Raw genomic sequence first — 20,854 nt, 5'->3', positions numbered from 1 at the left:
GGAAGGGGGGAGAAATCAACAAAAAAACAGAAGGGAGACCGCATCAAAACAAGAACAACAACTCAGGTAAGACAACCATTAAATGTATTTATCTAAATGCTAGAAGTATCAGAAACAAAATTCTAGAACTTGAAGCTACTGCACTAACAGGTAACTATGATGTGATAGGTGTTACAGAAACGTGGTTATCTGAGAGTGATGGGGACGAATATAATATTTGTGGGTATACACTGTATAGGAAAGACAGGCAGGACAGAAGAGGAGGAGGGGTAGCGCTATACATAAGAAACAGTCTTGAAGCCCAGGTGTTAAACCTGGACAAAGAAAATAAAACCGAATCAATATGGGTCAGAATAACAGACAAAAATTCAAAAGGCATAATAATAGGAGCATGCTATAGACCGCCAGATTCAGACGGTGAGCACAATAATCTGTTATACAATGACATTAGAAATGTGTGTAGCAAAGGAGAAGCCATACTAATGGGGGATTTCAACTTCCCCCAAATAAAATGGGAAAACCCGGTGGGTAGCGCGAAGGATGAAATAGAAATGGTGGAAATGACAAATGACTGCTTCCTAACACAATTTGTGAAGGCACCCACTAGAGGGGAGGCATGCCTTGATTTAGTCTTTTCAAATAACGAAGATAGAATAACTAAAACAGAGGTCAGAGAACCACTGGCAAACTCAGACCACAACATGGTCTCATTTGAAGTGTTTTTTAAAACCCCAAAAGTAAAGACTAAAGCTAAGGTTTACAATTTTAGAAAAGCAAACTATGAAGGCATGAAACAGAGACTAACAGAAGTAGATTGGAGTAAAATAGAGAAAACACCCACAGAAGAAGGATGGTTGTTCTTCAAAAATGTAGTACTAGAGGCGCAAAACAATTATATCCCTAAAGTAGACAAATCTAAATGTAAAACTAAATTGCCAAAATGGTTTAATAGATCAATTAAAAAAAATATTCAGCGAAAAAAAGGCACTTTACAGAGCATTAAAAAAGGACCAAAAAGAAAGTACACAGAAAGAGTACACAGAACTGCAAATGCAAGTCAAAAAGGAAGTTAGAAAGGCCAAGAGAGAAATAGAAATGAACATTGCTAAGGGAGCTAAAACCAATTCCAAAATGTTTTTCCAATATTACAACAGCAAGAGAACATTCAAAGAGGAGATTAAATGTTTAAGAGATACAAATGGCAAAATCGTAGAGGAAGAAAAAAAAAATAGCAAATATATTAAATGATTACTTTTCACAAGTTTTTACAAAGGAAGATACTGACAACATGCCCCACATGTCATCCAGTTCCTATCCAGTTTTAAATAACTTTAGCATAACTGAGGCAGAAGTGTTAAAGGGACTAGGAGCTCTTAAAATAAACAAATCCCCTGGGCCGGATGAGATCCTCCCAGTAGTACTCAAAGAAATGAAAGAAGTAATTTACAAACCGCTAACCAAGATCATGCAGCAGTCTCTTGACACAGGGGTGGTACCGACAGACTGGAAAATTGCAAACGTAATACCGATCCACAAAAAGGGAAACAAAACTGAACCAGGTAACTACAGACCAGTAAGCCTGACTTCTATTATATGCAAACTTATGGAAACTATAATAAGAGCCAAAATGGAAAATTACCTATATGGTAACAGGGTACTGGGAGACAGTCAACATGGTTTTAGGAAAGGGAGATCGTGCCTAACTAACTTGTTTGATTTTTTTTGAGGATGCAACATCGATAATGGATAATTGCAAAGCATATGACATGGTTTATTTAGATTTCCAGAAAGCTTTTGACAAAGTCCCGCACAAAAGATTAATTCTCAAACTGAACGCAGTTGGGATTCAAGGAAACACATGTACATGGATTAGGGAGTGGTTAACATGTAGAAAACAGAAAGTACTGATTAGAGGAAAAACCTCAGAATGGAGTGTGGTAACCAGTGGTGTACCACAGGGATCAGTATTAGGTCCTCTGCTATTCCTAATCTACATTAATGATTTAGATTCTGGTATAGTAAGCAAACTTGTTAAATTCGCAGACGACACAAAAGTAGGAGGAGTGGCAAACACTGTTGCAGCAGCAAAGGTCATTCAAAATGATCTAGACAAGATTCAGAACTGGGCAGACACATGGCAAATGACATTTAATAGAGAAAAGTGTAAGGTACTGCACGCAGGAAATAAAAATGTACATTATAAATATCATATGGGAGATATTGAAATTGGAGAAGGAATCTATGAAAAAGACCTAGGAGTTTTTGTTGACTCAGAAATGTCTTCATCTAGGCAATGTGGGGAAGCTATAAAAAAGGCTAACAAGATACTCGGATACATTGTGAAAAGTGTTGAATTTAAATCAAGGGAAGTAATGTTAAAACTATACAATGCACTTGTAAGACCTCATCTTGAATATTGTGTGCAATTCTGGTCACCTCGCTATAAAAAAGATATTGCTGCTCTAGAAAGAGTGCAAAGAAGAGCGACCAGAATTATTCCGGGCTTAAAAGGCATGTCATATGCAGACAGGCTAAAAGAATTGAATCTGTTCAGTCTTGAACAAAGAAGACTACGTGGCGACCTAATTCAAGCATTCAAAATTCTAAAAGGTATTGACAGTGTCGACGCAAGGGACTTTTTCAGCCTGAAAAAAGAAACAAGGACCAGGGGTCACAAATGGAGTTTAGAAAAAGGGGCATTCAGAACAGAAAATAGGAGACACTTTTTTACACAGAGAATTGTGAGGGTCTGGAATCAACTCCCCAGTAATGTTGTTGAAGCTGACACCCTGGGATCCTTCAAGAAGCTGCTTGATGAGATTTTGGGATCAATAAGCTACTAACAACCAAACGAGCAAGATGGGCCGAATGGCCTCCTCTCGTTTGTAAACTTTCTTATGTTCTTATGTTCTTATGTCAAAAATGCAGATGAATCATTCTTGGCCCCCAAGTAAACATTTGGGACAGTTTTCAAAAGAATGTTTGCTTGACTTGTATCACTTTCGTTTCTGTTGTTGACTTGATAAATGTTTACAGTATAGCTGCTTTCAGGTAGTTCTTTTTGAAGGTTAAACGGGTGACAGTTCCACAGAACACCAAATATAGTATTGGAATCACATTCTTGGTATCAAAAATACAATTCTTGATAATAAAAAAAAAAACGCCATTCTTGATATCAGAAGTTGTATTTAGCCATAACGAAATGCAAGTTCGGAACCTGTAGAGAACAGTGCACGTCGTTTACAACTCGATCAATAGCAGGATATAAAATAAGCAACTTTCTGTGGTAATTAGAGTTTGTTGATTAAAAAACAGCTAGCTTATTTAAATGTTACAATTTCACCCAGATCCTGGTGACGCTCGCCTCTCTATTGGCAGAAGCCAGGTTGCGTAGCCAATCACAAAATTCCAGCCTGAGAGTTTCTGACAAAGTCTTCGTAGTTCCTGGTTGGCAAAAAGGCAGAACATTTCCTGTATTACGTTTCATAGATAACCCCGAGTGTTGGACTGAAATGTATTGCTGGCTGAAGACTTGATGATGTTTTGAGATGATCGGAATGACGGTACTCTGGATTCTGTGCTGGGTTCATGCAGCCGCCGCAGGTCTGTGTTTAATTATTAGCCCGCTCGAGAAATGTTTTACTTTCTTCACAAACAGCAGTGGCTTTCAACCTGTGTGGCGCAAGGCGTGCTCAGATGTGTCGTCACAATCTTGGCCCCTGCAAACAATTCAGGTCATAATTTAGTATTCGGTATTTTATTATATTTACTACTATTTATTATATGTATACTGTTCAATCTACTCAGTATTTCCGTTTCGTTTTGTAACACTGGTAAACACATTTTCATAGGCACAAATAAAACAAGCAAGACAGTTCTTAATGGTCTTGTTAAAAAAAAAAAGAAATTAAACAAAGTCTGTTAGAGGATCATCCTACAAATCATTCATACAAATACGTGGGGAAACGGGACAAAACCGGGGAAACTAGCCAACAAAATAAAAGGCTTTACAAAGCTTTTAACAGTTTGAAATTCTTCATAAGTTTTGAGAAGGAGTTTGAAACAATGTGAGTGCCGAATGCCAGGACTCTAAGCGCTAGGTGTCCTGGACTGCCAGCCTATTGGATTCTGTATTGCTGTGATGGTCCTGCAGCACCACCTTGAGTGTCCTGCACTGAGTTCCCTTTCAATTCGAAGATGACCACCAAAACAGCTTTATGGGATATACTCCTGCCTATTGGTAGATGTCACTGAGCTCTTTCTATCAAAGCTGCCGATAGGCCCCCTCCCCTCGATGACCCCCTCGGTCCTGCCTGCTGAGGGTACTTAACCGTCACGCAGGGGAGATTCGCTCTCTATTACTGTGTTGTGAAAGTCAATCGCCTACCTGTTGTACGCTACGCGCTGCTTAGGTGTGTGACCACGTGGTCAGGGTAGGTACTGTGCATTTTTTTTAATACCGCGGTGTGTGTGCCCGTGCTACTTCGGTACCACGGTGTGCATGGTGCTTCACGACACTCGGTGCCCATGGTGCTCGGTGCACGCGGTGTTCAGTACATTCCATGCTATGACGGGCAGGTTTGGCTTCCATGCCTGTGAGGCCTGTGGGACCAATATCCCACAGAAGGACAGGCACAACATGTGCGCTCAGTGCTTAGGACTCGAGAACGCCTCCTCAGGCCTGAAAGGATCTTGCGACATTGCGCGGCTTTTCAGCCCTGCGTGCTCGTTAATCACCTGGAAAGAGTCGCACGGGGGCGTTCCTTGTCCCCCACAGCGGGCCCCCCCCAGCCACACCTCCCGACGCCGTCACAGAGCCCCTTCGGGGAGATCCCCTGTGCACAGGCATCTTTGTCCACTCGCAGCTGCTCCCCATTGCCTCCGGCTAGACAGGTGAGAAGTCCCGGCAGGCGCAGGACATTATGGACATGAAAGCTCAGATTGGCCGGATCATGGCGCTTTTAGAGAGGCAGGCCCCACCGGCTCCGGCTGTGAGCCCCCATGTGGCGTCCTGTGCAGGTTGCAGTCTCTGTACCGCTCCCTGACCCTTCCGTGGGAGAGCAGGGCGAGCAGATCAACCGGACGCTTTGTTCAGACTAGGACGCGCGCTCCATTGCCGCCTCGTGGGGGGAGTCAATTTTTTCTCCGGATATGGAGGTTGAGGCAGAGCCTGAATTCCTGGCTGAAACAGCCCCTAGTTCCGAGGTTGCCTGCAGGTACCCTGGACAGCGCAGGCAGAGCCACGCCGTTACATCTTTCGACCACATGACGTGGCTCCCCGAGCTCAGTCCTTCCCAGCATTTCCCAATTTTATGGAGGAGGTGCACTCCTCTTGGAACCATCCAGCCACAGCATCGGGGCAGTTGAGACACAGTTCTCCACTCGCCTCGCTGGAGGGGGCGGAGAAGCTGGGCCTGGCCGGGTTTCTCCCTGTGGACTCCACCATCGCAGCCTTGGTTAAGGCTCTGCCAGTGGGAGGTATGCCCAGGGACCCTGTGTGCACGAACCTGCAGTGCAGGGTGACTGAGACACATCTGGAGGGCTTATGTGGTGGGATCCCAGAGTACCCGCTTGGCAAACACATCCAGTATGCTGGTTGCGTACTTGGATGGGATTTTACGTGATGCCCCGCTCCCAGAGCTGGTGGCCACGGAGTTGCGATTATTATCGCATAAGTTGCTCCAGATATCCTGCCTGTAGGGGCAGACCCTGGACCGGAGTCTAGCAGGTCTAGTGGTCGCGTGCAGACAGCTGTCTGATGCTGATAAGACCGCGCTATTGGACGTGTCCATTTCACCAGGCCATACCTTTGGCCCAGCAGTGGAGGAGATCATGCAGCGGTGTCTTTGGGAATGCGAGGCGTTGAGACAGGTAGCCGTGTTGCTCCCTCCCCCCGCCCTGGCGCAGGGCAAGTCGAGCCGCTGGCACTCTACCCCAATGCGAACCCGGTTCCCACAGCCAGTACCCACAGCCCCGCCAGGTGACCTTAGGCGAGAAGCAGGACCCTCCCTCAGCGTGATGGACCTGGCCGTAGCCAGCCCACGCAGCAACTACCTAGAAGGCGGTTCCAGGATGTCCACCCTAGGCAACCGCCACCGCTAGCCCCGCCTCAGCCTCAGATGCCCCAGCATGGCCCCTGAGGGCTGGCAGCCTCAGACCCAATTCACGGCACAACAGCCGCACTGCTGGGGCGCCTGCACCTCCGATCTGTGGGGGCTCGCAGCCATACAATACGGTTACGTGCTTCAGTTTCGCTTGGGCCCCCCTCCTTTTCGTGGCGTCACAACTACATACGTGACGGATCTGCTTCAGGCCTCGGTGCTCCAGACCGAAGTGGCAGCCTTGCTGGACAAGCACACCATTCATCTCATAGATCCCACCTCTCTCGGAGAGGGGTTCTACTCGAGATATTTTCTGGTACCGAAGAGGGACAGTGGCTTTCGCCCCATCCTGGACCCGCGGTTTGTCAACCGGTTTCTGTGACAGAAAGGATTCCGCATGCTGACTCATCCTCACATACTCCAGTCTGTCCGGCCAGGTGACTGGTTTACCACAGTGGACTTGCGGGACGCGTATTTTCATGTTCCCATTCGTCCACAGCACAAATATCTCCGCTTCGCCTTTCAAGGCAGCATGTACAAGTTTTCTGTGCTGCTGTTCGGCCTCTCCCTAGCTCCTCATACTTTTTCAAAGTGCGTACACGCTATCCTCACCCCCTTGCGGCTGCAAGGAGTCAGAGTGATGAATTATCTCGATGACTGGTTGATCTGTTCTCAGTCGTGGGAGGGAGCGGTGGCCCACACGGCGCTAGTGACGGAGCATCTAGTGAGGCTGGGTCTCACCATTAACGATGCCAAGAGTCGGCTGACACCGGTGCAGTGCATAACGTATGTGGGGCTCCGGCTGAATTGCACTACGATGCTCTCATACCTGTCGGACGACAGGCTAGCAGCTCTACAGCACCACCTCTCCCTATTTCGACAGGGATCAAGGGTGCCCCTTGTTTTGTTCCAGCAACTACTGGGTCTGATGGCAGCAGCGGTATACGCCATCGAGCTGGGTTTATTGCGCATGCGCCCACTAAGGCGTGGCTCAATGCATTCCGATTACATCCCAAACGCGACAGGCACCGTCTACGGTGGCCCTTTGCTGGTGGATTCCCTCCCACCTGCGCCAAGGAGTCCGAATTGGAGTGGTCTACAACTGCAGGGTGGTGACAACGGATGCCTCAGCTCAGGTTGGGGCACGGTCTCGAAGGCAGAGGAGTCAGCGGGCCCTGGTCGGGCCATTGGATGTCCCTGCATATCAATATGCTGGAGCTGGACAATACATCAGTGGTGGTGTGTGTCAACCACCAGAGTGACCTTCGGTCCCCGGGGTTGCATCGCCTAGCCTTCAGGCTTCTGATTTGGCACAATGGCACATACTGTCCCTTCGGGCGACGCATGTTCCGGGCGTGGAGAATCGGGCAGCGGACCTCCTCTTGAGGAAGGGCCCTCCTCCGTCGGAGTGGCGGCTCCACCCTCAGGTGGTGGAGCACATTTCGGGAAGGTGCAGGTCAATCTCTTCGCCTCGGTGGAGACTACACATTACCCCCTGTGGTACTCCCTCCACCGTTGCGGCGGTCCACTCTGCGTCGACGCCCTAGCCCTCGTATGGCCCAGAGCGCTCCTTTACGCGTTCCCGCCTCTGCCATTACTCCCGGCCTTTCTCGAAAAGGCCAAGTCAGAGAAGGCATCAGTTCTCCTGGTGGCCCCAAGGTGGCCCAGGAGAATCTGGTTTTGAACGGTCTTTTGAACCAGCTGTTGAACGGTCTGGCTGAGGATCTCCTCAGCCAGACGAGAGGCGCACTTTGGCACCCGGAGCTGGGCAGGCTCCAGTTGTGGGTCTGACCCCTGAAAGGGACCGCTGGTCAGCCTTAGGGCTGTCAGACGCAGTCGTGGCTACACTGCAGAATACTAGGGCACATTCCACTAGGTCACTGTACGCCTATAAGTGGAAATGTTTTCAAGATTGGTGCCCTTCTAACGGTCATGATCCAATCTCCTGTCCCATGCCTGTCATCTTGCAGTTCTGCAAGATCTGCTTGAGGCTGGTAGATCACCTTTCACACTGAAGGTTTACCTAGCGGCTATTTCTGCTTACCATACCCCCGTTGACTCAGTGTCCCCGAGTGCGCATTTTCTGGCTACCTGATTTCTCCGAGGCGCTCTGTGATTGCACCGTCCCAGGAGAGCTACTCTCCCTGAATGGAGCCTTAAGATTGTACTGGAGGCTCTTATGCAGGGCCCGTTTGAGCCTATATACTCCATTGAGTTGAAACACCTCTCCATGAAGACAGCCTTCCTCTTGGCTATCACCTCCACAAAGTGGGTTAGTGAGCTGCAGGTGCTGTCTGTGCATAGCTCCTGCATGCGTATTTGGGATGATGGTAGCAGAGTGGCACTGAGTGCAAACCCTGCTTTTCTCCCCAAGGTGGTTACAGCCTTCCACATGAATCAGTCTGTGGAACTGGAGTCCTTTCATCCTCCACCGTTTGCTACGGAGGAGGATAAGAAGTTGAACCTTCTCTGCCCGGTTAGGGCATAGAGATGTTATGTCGATAGGACGAGAGCTCTACGTCAGTCTGACCAGCTCTTTGTCTGCCATGGAACACGGACCCTGGGACAGCCCCTTTCGAAGCAGCGACTGTCGTGTCGGATTGCGGACACAGTCTTGACTGCGTATAATGGTACTGGCTTACCGCCATCTGGGCGGGTAGCCGCACATTCCACGAGAGGTGTGGCTATGTCATGTGCCCTCTTTCGAGATTTGTGATGTGGCTAGCTGGGTTACCCCTCATACTTTTCCCAGGTTCTATCATCTGAATATGGTAGATCCCTCATTGTCCTCTATGGGCAGGCAAGAAGATGGCCACCAACCGCAAGGTCGCTTCAGTCGACATCGCGGTTTCGTAGCGAAAAGAGAGTCTCCCCTGCATGACGGTTAAGTACTCTCGGTAGGCAGGACCGAGGGGATCACTGAGAGGAGAAGGCTTATCGGCAGCTTTGATAGAAAGAGCTCAGTGACACCTACCAGTAGGCAGGAGTATATCCCATAACAATGTTTTGGTGGCCATCATCTCTTTCAGGGAACCATGTTTACGGCAGGTAAACAAACATTCTTGTGTGTCGAACATTATGAACTGTTTTATTATAGACGTCTGTAAAGATTTATTGCAATTCAAGTTTTAAATCGGTACAAAAAACAAATAACTATTTGGGATAGTAGGCTAAGTGGCATTTTGTTGGGTCGATACATCCTATACAAAAATAAACTCGTTTTTAATTTACATTCTTCATATTAACTTCATTGATCATCTCTCGGTATTAATTGTTAGGATTACTGTTGTTGTTCCTTATTATTCATTATTAATTTCATAGGTTATAGAAATATTTGGGGTGGTAGGCTATTGTGTTTGTCATCGGCATACCTTTATGTGGTATTTGCTTTTTTGGACTGTTATGATTGCAAACCACAGACGAAAAATAAACCCCCCTCAGAGAAAGTAAGAAGTACAAATGTAATAAAGTCTCTTCCTTTCTTTCTGTGGTTCAGCGCTTCCGTAGTTGTGGCTTCTACTGTGCTAGGAGACTGCCGCCGGTGTTCTTCATATGATTCTATATACTGTGTGAGTGTCCTGGATATTCTGTTGTACTGCGTGAGTGTCCTGGATATTCTATTGTACTGCGTGAGTGTCCTGGATATTCTATTGTACTGCGTGAGTGTCCTGGATATTCTGTTGTACTGCGTGAGTGTCCAGGATATTCTGTTGTGCTGCGTGAGTGTCCAGGATATTCTGTTGTGCTGCGTGAGTGTCCTGGATATTCTGTTGTGCTGCGTGAGTGTCCAGGAGAGGATTATACACTGAATGGCCTGCATATGATTATAGTATACACTGTAAATGTCCTGTATAGGAATATAGTATACACTGTGAGTGTCCTGTATAGGAATATAGTATACACTGTGAGTGTCCTGTATAGGAATATAGTATACACTGTAAGTGTCCTGTATAGGAATATAGTATACACTGTGAGTGTCCTGTATAGGAATATAGTATACACTGTAAATGTCCTGTATAGGAATATAGTATACACTGTAAGTGTCCTGTATAGGAATATAGTATACACTGTGAGTGTCCTGTATAGGAATATAGTATACACTGTAAGTGTCCTGTATAGGAATATAGTATACACTGTAAGTGTCCTGTATAGGAATATAGTATACACTGTGAGTGTCCTGTATAGGAATATAGTATACACTGTAAGTGTCCTGTATAGGAGTCTATTATACTTGGGTCATTTAGCATACCATGTATACAACCCAACACAATACCACTTTTTTTTATTCAAAATATGTGTGTTTTATGACCCAAACTGAAACTTGAATTAAAAATAATCTTTAAAGTAGCTACAATAATAATAATAAAAATAAAAACACACACACACAGTTAAGAGTATTCGGCACTCTGAGAACAGCCTTTTTAGCACAGTAGAATACCGCAGGCCACGCACGCAGTAAAATACTATCCACTGCAGGCCACTCACGCAGAGTGTCCTATAATCTAAAAAAAAAAAAAAAGGATACTATTTTTTAAGTGACAGTAAGAGCTGAGGAAGCTGAAAGATAGGAAATTGTTAAGACTGCCACTGCACTCTTACTTCAACCATGTTCTGACCAGGCTTTCCAGCACACACTGCTGAACAAGTACAGAACACTTCAGACAACATAGGGAGTTACCACCACTGGGCAGGTCTGTGGGTTGCTGAGGATTCAAAAGTCCTCTGAAACAGCCAAATATATATGCCTTAGAACCAGGGTTCTCAATCCACAAAACTGTTTTGCAATCTATAGCCTGTGTTTTTTTTTTTTTTTTTTTTTAAAGTACAAATAGACAGTACATAGACTACCCAGGATTGCAATTCAGTGTTTCCACTATGAAAACCGCCACTGAAAAATGAGTACTGGATTGCAAATTGCCTCATCGCGGCTCATTCGTATAACAAGCGACAAGGGCGACCCAATGTTCTGACATTTGACCGAAGTGTGCAGGCGTATTGTGGGCATGCACGAAGAAAAGCCCAAATAGCTCGGTAATTACTGTATTCTGTAACTTTCAAACTACCGAACTGATTTACACCATCTATACCACAAACAAATGATCCATGTCAAGGACACCAAATGTGCCATACCCCTCAAAGTTGAGTTTAAACAAGACACTGTCAGCTACTTTTACAGAACGACTATCCTTGTTTCATTTCCATGTATTTTTGTGTTACAGAACGACTATAGTATAGACCAGCATTTCTCAAACTGGGGGTCCCGACCCACAAGGGGGTCGCATGGCTATTGCAGGGGGGTCATAAGAACATAAGAAAGTTTACAAACGAGAGGAGGCCATTCGGCCCATCTTGCTCGTTTGGTTGTTAGTAGCTTATTGATCCCAGAATCTCATCAAGCAGCTTCTTGAAGGATCCCAGGGTGTCAGCTTCAACAACATTACTGGGGAGTTGATTCCAGACCCTCACAATTCTCTGTGTAAAAAAGTGTCTCCTATTTTCTGTTCTGAATGCCCCTTTGTCTAATCTCCATTTGTGACCCCTGGTTCTTGTTTCTTTTTTCAGGCTGAAAAAGTCCCTTGGGTCGACACTGTCCATACCTTTTAGAATTTTGAATGCTTGAATTAGGTCGCCACGTAGTCTTCTTTGTTCAAGACTGAACAGATTCAATTCTTTTAGCCTGTCTGCATTTGACATGCCTTTTAAGCCCGAAATAATTCTGGTCGCTCTTCTTTGCACTCTTTCTAGAGCAGCAATATCTTTTTTATAGCGAGGTGACCAGAACTGAACACAATATTCAAGATGAGGTCTTACTAGTGCATTGTACAGTTTTAACATTACTTCCCTTGATTTAAATTCGACACTTTTCACAATGTGTCTGAGCATCTTGTTAGCCTTTTTTATAGCTTCCCCACATTGTCTAGATGAGGACATTTCTGAGTCAACAAAAACTCCTAGGTCTATTTCATAGATTCCTTCTCCAATTTCAGTATCTCCCATATGATATTTATAATGTACATTTTTATTTCCTGCGTGCAGTACCTTACACTTTTCTCTATTAAATGTCATTTGCCATGTGTCTGCCCAGTTCTGAATCTTGTCTAGATCATTTTGAATGACCTTTGCTGCTGCAACAGTGTTTGCCACTCCTCCTACTTTTGTGTCATCTGCAAATTTAACAAGTTTGCTTACTATACCAGAATCTAAATCATTAATGTAGATTAGGAATAGCAGAGGACCTAATACTGATCCCTGTGGTACACCACTGGTTACCACACTCCATTCTGAGGTTTTTCCTCTAGTAAGTACTTTCTGTTTTCTATGTTAACCACTCCCTAATCCATGTACATGTGTTTCCTTGAATTCCAACTGCATTCAGTTTGAGAATTAATCTTTTCTGCGGGACTTTGTCAAAAGCTTTCTGGAAATCTAAATAAACCATATCATATGCTTTGCAATTATCCATTATCGATGTTGCATCCTCAAAAAAATCAAGCAAGTTAGTTAGACACAATCTTCCTTTCCTAAAACCATGTTGACTGTCTCCCAGGACCCTGTTACCACATAGGTAATTTTCCATTTTGGATCTTATTATAGTTTCCATAAGTTTGCATATAATAGAAGTCAGGCTTACTGGTCTGTAGTTACCTGGTTCAGTTTTGTTTCCGTTTTTGTGGATCGGTATTACGTTTGCAATTTTCCAGTCTGTCGGTACCACCCCTGTGTCAAGAGACTGCTGCATGATCTTGGTTAGCGGTTTGTAAATTACTTCTTTCATTTCTTTGAGTACTACTGGGAGGATCTCATCCGGCCCAGGGGATTTGTTTATTTTAAGAGCTCCTAGTCCCTTTAACAGTGCTGTTGTAACCTTGAGTAAGCAGACTGGTACCCAACTGCATAAATGATCCAAAACCCAACTGCATAAATGGGTAATTGTATGTAAATAAAACACAAATAACGTGATGTGATATCATAGATATAGTTAGTTGATGTGGTGCATCCAGCTAAGGCACTTCAATGTGGAAATCCTGATTAATCTTGTTGTTTTTCAGTATTCTCCTGCTGCTCAGCACTGATCTCCCGGAAGGATGAGCAGGACTCTGCAGCCACCGTGCCCCTGTCCTCCACAGCTGGGGCAGCTGAGGGGCAGGAGAGCTTGACTGGAGCTCCACCCTCGCTGTGCTAACAGGGTTGGTAGAGATGCTTGGCTTTCAATAGCAAAGTCATTTCTTTTTACTTGGATTGTGTTTTGTTGTTCTTGTTTTCAGTGTTGGTGAATTCCAAGCTCATGTCAGACACATCCTGAAAGAAAAGTTTCATGTGCAGTGTGAAAGTACAATGGTATCTTATAATATATGTATACAGTCAAACCTGCTCATGTGACCTCCTTCACCTTTAGAGACCACCTGCTCATGTGACCACTGTAAATTCCTCCCAGTGATATCTGCTTTAATTGACCTGTATTAAGAAGAGACCACCTGTCTAACGTGACCAGTGACCACAATTCTCTTTCCCAACAGCGGACTTAAACCTGTATTGAGCAAACTTTTCATAGTCTGGCTTTTATCTAGAACATTTCAAAAAGGAGAACTGGGCGTATATTATTCATTGCTTCTTTCACAAAATATCCAAATGAACGAAATTCAATTCCAGTACTTCCTTTTGTTCGTATTTCATCTTCGAGTCTTACAGGAAGGCATGTCGGAGACAAACAGAAAATGTATGGGGCCCTCTTTTAAGATAATACTATAATACAGTACAGCCATAATAATACAATGGTATATGCAGTGCCTATAGAAAGTCTACACCCCCTTTCAAAATGTTCACCTTTTGTGCCTTATAGTCTGGAATTAAAATGCATTAATATATATATATATATATATATATATATATATAAAAATATATATATATATATATATATACTGATATATACACTGAGTGTACAAAACAACATTAGGAACACCTTCCTATCATTGAGTTGCACTCCCTTTTGCCTTCAGAACAGCCTCAATTCGTCGGGGCATGGACTCTACAAGGTGTCGAAAGCGTTCCACAGGGATGCTGGTCCATGTTGACTCCAATACTTCCCACAGTTGTGTCAAGTTGGCTGGTAGTGGATCTCTACTCAGAATAGCTAGTTCCATCTCATCCCACAGATGCTCAATTGGATTGAGATCTGGTGACTGGGCAGGTCACTGCAGTAAGCTGAATTCACTGTCATGTTTGTGGACCCATTCCTGGACAATCCTAGCCTTGTGGCATGGGGCATTATCCTGCTGAAAAAATCCATTAGCATGGTTTTAGGAAAGGGAGATCGTGTCTAACTAACCTGCTTGACTTTTTTTTGAGGATGCAACATTGATAATGGATAATTTCAAAGCATATGCCATGGTTTATTTAGATTTCCAGAAAGCTTTTGACAAAGTCCCACATAAAAGATTAATTCTCAAACTGAACGCAGTAGGGATTCAAGGAAAAACATGTACATGGATTAGGGAGTGTTTAACATGTAGAAAACAGAAAGTACTGATTAGAGGAGAAACCTCAGAATGGAGTGTGGTAACCAGTGGTGTACCACAGGGATCAGTATTAGGTCCTCTGCTATTCCTAGTCTACGTTAATGATTTAGATTCTGGTATAGTAAGCAAACTTGTTAAATTTGCAGATGACACAAAAGTAGGAGGAGTGGCAAACACTGTTGCAGCAGCAAAGGTCATTCAAAATGATCTAGACAAGATTCAGAACTGGGCAGATGCATGGCAAGTGACATTTAATAGAGAAAAGTAAGGTACTGCACGCAGGCAATAAAAATGTGCATTATAAATACCATATGGGAGATACTGAAATTGGAGAGACTCAGTAATGTCTTCATCTAGACAATGTGGGGAAGCTATAAAAAAGGCCAACAGGATGCTCGGATACATTGTGAAAAGTGTTGAATTTAAATCAAGGGAAGTAATTTTAAAACTGTACAATGCACACAATGACATGTACACATCTACCTTCAACTCACTCCAGCTACAGAAAATCTGTTTCATGTTTAAGTTTTTGTAACTTGGAAATTGTTTTGTAGGGGGTCCCAAGTGATGGGTTGGATTGACTTCCTGGTTGTTGGGTATAGAATAGTTTACAGGTAAACTAAGTTTGTAAATTGAGTATTTGCTAAATGCTTTGTAACAATATTGAAATTTGATATGTTTGTATTTTTCTAGTGTCTGTAGTCTTGACTTTTCCTTGAGTGTTGCTGTGGTTTAAGATGAGTTGTTTGTGTAAATGCAGCTGCACATTTCCCAGTGGTAATGCTTTGTGTTTGTTTCAGTTTTGCAGCACGGTTATTATTGAATTTCTTGTGTATTTGTTTGTAAACTAAATACATTTGAGTGTGATTGGTGTGAATTTGTCTTGACAGATTTGGAGTCATGAAGCTGCTAGCTGACCCGGAGGGGAATAAGGGGTAAAGATGAATGTGTTTTTATTTTGTTTGTTTATTTTTGTGGTAGTGAGTTTAATGAATGTGAAGCGGGATTTATTGGTGGCAAGTTAGTTTTGGTAATGGTCTTGAAGGTGTAATTTTATGAGCAACAATTATTTGTCTTGTTGTGGGGTATGGTATGAGTATATTTAAGGGACTATTGTGTGTATTTGTAATGTGTGTAATTTTGCTAGTGTAATGTTGTTGTGTGTTTTTTGGGGTGTATTGGGTGTTTTTTTTTCATGTCAAGAACCAAATAATTTTTTCGCCCAAATTTGTAGCTGATTTTGTTTTTGTTTCTTTGGTAGGTTTGTGTCTCATGGAGTTGATCTTCCAGTAGAGAGACATGACGTCAGGTCTCTGGTTTCTATTGGAATTGTTGAATAGTAATGTTGCGAGGGGAATATGAAGTAGAGTACATGTTTTTGAAGTGTTGCGATTGAGCCGTTAAGTTTTTTTGCATGGCCAGAGCAACACTGTTGTAGCTTGCTGTAGTTTGAAATATAGCATTGTTTGTAATGTTAATGAAGTTGTGTTCAATGAGCAAATAACTGTATGTAAAGAAGTTTAGAAAGAGTGTAGTGATGTTTGTTTTAGTTTCTGAGGGTGTTGTGTTATTGCAGCTGTATGTTTGGGCAGGGGGTTAGGGTTTAGGGTTAGGGTTTAGGGTTTAGGGTTTAGGGTTAGGGTTAGGGTTAGGGTTAGGGTTAGGGTTAGGGTTAGGGTTAGGTTTAGGGTTAGGGTTAGGGTTAGGGTTTAGGGTTAGGGTTAGGGTTAGGGTTAGGGTTTAGGGTTAGGGTTAGGGTTAGGGTTAGGGTTTAGGGTTAGGGTTAGGGTTAGGGTTAGGGTTAGGGTTAGGGTTAGGGTTAGGGTTAGGGTTTAGGTTAGGGTTAGGGTTAGGGTTTAGGGTTAGGGTTAGGGTTAGGGTTAGGGTTTAGGGTTAGGGTTAGGGTTAGGGTTAGGGTTTAGGGTTAGGGTTAGGGTTAGGGTTTAGGGTTAGGGTTAGGGTTAGGGTTAGGGTTAGGGTTAGGGTTTAGGGTTAGGGTTAGGGTTAGGGTTAGGGTTAGGGTTAGGGTTAGGGTTAGGTTCCTTGCACCGAGTGATTTTTAATTTCCAGCCCAATCGTGGTTGGTTAGGGTTAGGGTTAGGGTTCCTGCACCGAGTGATTTTTAATTTTAGCCCCGAGGACTTTAATTTTCTAAAAAGTGTACCTGACTAATTTCTTTGTTTTGTCTCTTTAATATCAATGGCGGATTTGCTAAGAAAGATCTGTGACCTATTTTACTCCAGTGTGTTTATTGTTGAAGAGCCATGAGTAAGTGCGGGTCGCAGTGTCGGTTGTAGCATGTCAGTGGTGTTGAGTGCAGTGTGATAGTTCTATCAGTAGTGTAGTACAACAATGGTAGGTGAAGCTTCTAGATGTGTTGTGGGTGCATGCGGCACTGTGGGGGTCACTGGGTGATTTTTTTGCAAGTCTGTGGCGGAGTGTCCCGCTCCTTTTATGTGTTTATTGTTTTATGTTGTATGTAGTGTGTTAATGTTGGTGTTTATGTACATAATACACAGTAAATATTGGTTATGAGCATATATGGTTATGAGTGTTATAAAGTGTAATTTGTATTTAGGCACGAGGATTGCACAGCACTAAAATGCAATATTATGTGAGTACGGGGAATTGCACTTCATTAATTCACGTGCAGTTGTACCAAGACACCAATTGAATGATTAATTAGCAATCGAGTCTCAGTACAGCTGCATAAAAGCAGCATGTTTTCACTGACTCTGGGTTGCGTGTTCGGGAGTGGAGAACAGGTGAGAGAGTAGAGTTTATTTAAAAACAATTGCTACAGTGTGCTGGAAGTGCCAGCGCGGCACTTGTTCAGTGTTCGTCCACGCCTGTTTTGTCTGTCTGTTTGATTGGCCAACGCTGGACGCTGTAGCGCCTCAGGTTCACCACCATTATGTGTTTTGGTTTCTGCGTTCTTCCCGGTCTGACGTCACCACTACAGGCATCCTGGTCTCATATGGTGTCTGAAGAGGGATAAACCCAGCCTCAAAGTCAGATAAGGGAAAGACAGTGTTTTTTTTGTGTTTTTTTTTCTTTTTTGTTTAAAAAGGGGCTTTTTGTGTGGTGTCCTTTTGGGGGGGGGGGGGGGGGGTTGATTACATCTCTAGGTGTGCGACGCTGGATGCTCGCCTTGCCTGTCTGGATGAGGAAGGGTGGTGCTTCCTGTGTGTCGAGGTCAGGTACCTGCCACTCAGCCAGAGCCATGCATGGCAGGAGATGGAGGAGCCTGAGTGTTGGGCATCAGAGGGAGAGGTCCCACTGGCTCAGAGTCCAACTAATTCCCTCTCTTCTGAGGGAATCTGGGGCTGGCTGGTGGAGCCTGGGAGGAATGCTGAAGAGGCCCTCCCCAATGTGATCAACCTCCTGTGGGCCAGAGATGGAGAGCGATGGGAAGCCTGGGAAAAGCAACACCTCCCAGTGTCCCTCCCAGACATTGCGGACCTGGTAATCCACTACCTGGCTGCAGATATGACAGGGCTCCTGCTATCTCCAGCTCCATCGTTTCCAGTGCTAGAGGGAGAGGAGCCATCGCTGCCGTCTCCACCAGCAGAGGGAGAATGTCTGCTGGTTTCGCCTCCACAGTCTGAGGGGCAGGAGCACAAACGTCCACAGCCCAAGAAGGAGGATGCAGAGTGTCCGCAGCCCAAGAAAGGGAAGCCTCCAGGTCCACAGCCCAAGATGAGAACAGTGGAGGAAAAGTGCCTGCTGTTCCCACCTCCACCAGCAGAGGGAGAATACCTGCTGGTTTCACCACCACCCTCACGAGAAGAGAACCAGGAGCTGCCGCCACAGAGCCAGCAGTACCCTCTGAGCACTATCTTCCCTGCACAACACAGCACAGACACAAGTACCACTTTCCCAAGATTAAAAGGAGAGCCACACCAGTCCCCTGCAAGTGAGGGAGAGCTGCACCAGTCCTCTGCAACAGGGGGAGACTACACGCTGCTCCCACCTCCACCACTTCCACCACCAGGAGCAGAGCAGTAGGATCTGCCTCTGCCTCCACCACCTCCACCAGCAGAGGATGAATTCCTGCTGGTTCCACATCCACTGCCATGGGAGGACTGTTTGCAGCTCCCACCTCCACCAGCAGAGGATGAATTCCTGCTGGTTCCGCCTCCACCGCCATGGGAGGACTGTTTTCAGCTCCCACCTCCACTAGCAGAGGGTGAGTATCTGCTGCTTCTGTCTCTACCGCCCAAGGATGCCTGCTTCGCTCCACCAAAGGATACCTGCCTTGCTCCGCCCAAGGATGCCTGCCATGCATCACCTGGGGTTGCCCGCTGCTCTGCATCACTTGGGGAGCTACCAGTTAAAGGGTACAAGGGAGAAGTGGAGCTCCCGCTGCTGCCTCTATGGCCAGGGGCTCCCCTCCCGAGTTCTCCTTCCGAGGGTCCACTGCTGCTGCCGTCACCTCCTGAGGGTCCACTGCTGGTACCGTCACCTCCTGAGGGTCCACTGCTGCTGCCATCACCTCCCAAGGGTCTGCTGCTGCTGTTGCCGTCTCCTCCCGAGGGTCTGCTGCTGCTGCCGTCTCCTCCCGAGGGTCTGCTGCTGCTGCTGCCGTCTCCTCCCGAGGGTCTGCTGCTGCTGCCGTCGCCTGGAGTCGCCGTTTAATTGACTAGTTCAGATGTATGTAATGTAAGTTGTTGCAGTGGACTGAAGTACTTTAGACTTTGCTTGTGTAAGTTATTGGAAGCGATGCAAAGGATTTGATTGGCTGTGTGCTCAATTTATTTGAGCGGAAGCTGTGAGTTTTGTGCAGTGCCGGTTTGCATGCTGCGTTAATGTCACTAGTAGCACCCTGGTGTTGAGTTAGTTATTTGTATTGATTTACAGTGTTTCTGTGGGGTTTGTTGTGATTTTTTTATTTTTTTTTTATTTTGATGGTGTGTAGCTTTAAAAGTTGAGAGCTTTTGGAAGTGGTTGTACATATTGGTTGAAGTGTTGGGTGTTTGTTGTAGTTTGATAGGTGAAGTTTGTTTTTTGTGTAAGTATTAAAGTGGATTAAGTTGAATTGATTTGAGGAATAGTGTTAAGTTGTGGTGTGATTTGAGTGTTTTTGTTTGTTTGTTTGCATGTTGTGTTGATGTCACTGGTAGCACCCTGGGGTTTAGTTAGTTGAGTGTTACTATACATTGAGAGTATTTGCTTTGGCTTTGTTTTGATTCTTGTTTCATTTTCTTTCAGGTTTGAAATTCCTTGTGTGGGGTGGTGTCTCCTTCATGAAAATTGAAGAATACAAAGTTAAGTATTTGTGTTTCTGGTTGTGTGTGTGTGTGTTTTTTTTTTTTGTCTCAGTGTGGTTGTTAAGTGAAATGCATTCGTTTAGTGTTAGCTGAAGTGCAGTTTATGACATTGGTAGCTTAGTTTGAATGTAATTCATGAAGTGGAGTAAGTTGAATGGATTAGGACTCGTATATTTTTTATTTTTCTGAAGTGGTTCAACTGAGTTGGTGTGTTTGTCTTGTCCAGTGTGTGTTAGCATGCTGTGTTGATGTCACCGGTAGCACCTTGTTTAGTTAATACGGTGTTTCTGTAAATACAGAGTATTGTTCCTGGCTCTGTTTTCGATTTTGTTTCAGGTTTGATTCTTCTTGTCGGGTGTTTTGCTTCATGAGTGTCCAAGAATACAAAGTCAAGTGTATTTTTTGTGTAACTTTTCTCTTTTCAGCACGGAGAATCGGCTTAAATGAATGGCAGTGAATGAATAATGATGATAGCAATTGCAATTGCAGATGGGCGCTCAGGGTCCGAGTGAAAAATAAATTTAGCTGGAGGTCTCGTCCGCGGGTGCCTGACGGCTACCTGCGCGAGGCCAGCTAGAAATACATGAACAGATACATGCATGCCAGTGCTGCAGATAAGTGGCTGTAGCCACCTCTCCCCAGAATGATGAGGCCGCCAAACCATGAATGAATAACAAAAAATATTTAACGGTCTCCACAGTGGCACTCTACCACCTAACCCCCAAATATTGAAATTTAATGAAAATCAGCAGCTGGGACACGGCCCGTCCCCCAGAGCATGACTGCACTGAGGGAGAGAGCCCATCCTCTCAAACCCGACCACGCACCCCGCAGAACTACTAAATACGAACCACTCAGCACCCAGGTAAGGATAAAAACCCAACTCACATTTTTTTTTTTTTTTTTTTTTTTTTAGGGGGAAACCTCAGGGAATCCGTGGCTGAGGGCAGCCCTTCCTCCAGGCTCT

The 20,854-nt window shown here is 44.8% G+C and overlaps 1 long non-coding RNA gene across 1 annotated transcript; it reads left to right on the top strand.

Annotated features, from left to right (window-relative positions):
- Positions 1-3,467: 3,467 nt before the first annotated feature.
- LOC121301437 lies at positions 3,468-20,514 on the top strand. Its single transcript, XR_005947621.1, has 3 exons — positions 3,468-3,603; positions 13,151-13,288; positions 19,829-20,514. It is a non-coding gene; the product is annotated as an uncharacterized LOC121301437 (long non-coding RNA).
- The last annotated feature ends 340 nt before the right edge of the window (positions 20,515-20,854 follow it).

Source organism: Polyodon spathula, chromosome 27, assembly GCF_017654505.1.
Source record: "Polyodon spathula isolate WHYD16114869_AA chromosome 27, ASM1765450v1, whole genome shotgun sequence".
In the NCBI taxonomy this organism is placed as follows: Eukaryota; Metazoa; Chordata; class Actinopteri; order Acipenseriformes; family Polyodontidae; genus Polyodon; species Polyodon spathula.
Note: the sequence above shows the minus strand (reverse complement) of the source record. Positions and strands in the feature narration are given on the sequence as shown.